The 621-nt window shown below is 39.8% G+C and overlaps 1 non-coding gene across 1 annotated transcript; it reads right to left on the minus strand.

The window, feature by feature from the left end:
• Positions 1 to 207: 207 nt before the first annotated feature.
• TRNAH-AUG (transfer RNA histidin (anticodon AUG)) lies at positions 208 to 280 on the minus strand. The gene has a single exon. It is a non-coding gene; the product is annotated as a tRNA-His (tRNA).
• Positions 281 to 621: the final 341 nt, after the last annotated feature.

The raw sequence follows: 621 nt of genomic DNA on the forward strand, positions 1-621 counted from the left end.
AAAGAACGATAAGCAAAATTAAAAACACCAAGTTAATAACTAGAAGGAAATAAACAAGTAAATAAGGAAGTGAAATACGAAACCGTCAACAGTCAAACCGTCACAACCGCCATGAGGAACAGCGAGATGATCTCCCCATCTCAAAAAATAAAATAATATCAAATCTCCTTATTGCTTTAACAGAGCTGATGGTAAAAAAAATGTTCTCGACCTTGCCAGGATTCGAACCTGGAATCTTCTGATCCATAGTCAGACGCGTTATCCGTTGCGCCACAAGACCGTTCTTACAAATAAGGATTTAAGGCACTTACTTTTTATCAAGGCTACATAAACCTTCTTTACATAACTGCTATTGATAATTCACCACCATTCGAGAAATCAAAATATTAAATTTTCATGTATGGAGATATTTGAAGGCCACCCCCCCCCTTTTTTTTTTAAATACACACGAGCAGTGTAGGCCCTGGTTCCCCTCGTTATATTTCGGTGTAACTTTGGGTATGGGCCAAAAGGCCAATGCCACCTAACTGACATACCGCCTCCCCTCACTCTCTCTTCTTCCTATAATGTCCTCACCACTCAAGAGGGCTTCAACTACACGTAGCATCTTATCCTGTACAA

The sequence above is a fragment of the Palaemon carinicauda genome, unplaced genomic scaffold (assembly GCF_036898095.1).
Source record: "Palaemon carinicauda isolate YSFRI2023 unplaced genomic scaffold, ASM3689809v2 scaffold256, whole genome shotgun sequence".
Classification (NCBI taxonomy): Eukaryota; Metazoa; Arthropoda; class Malacostraca; order Decapoda; family Palaemonidae; genus Palaemon; species Palaemon carinicauda.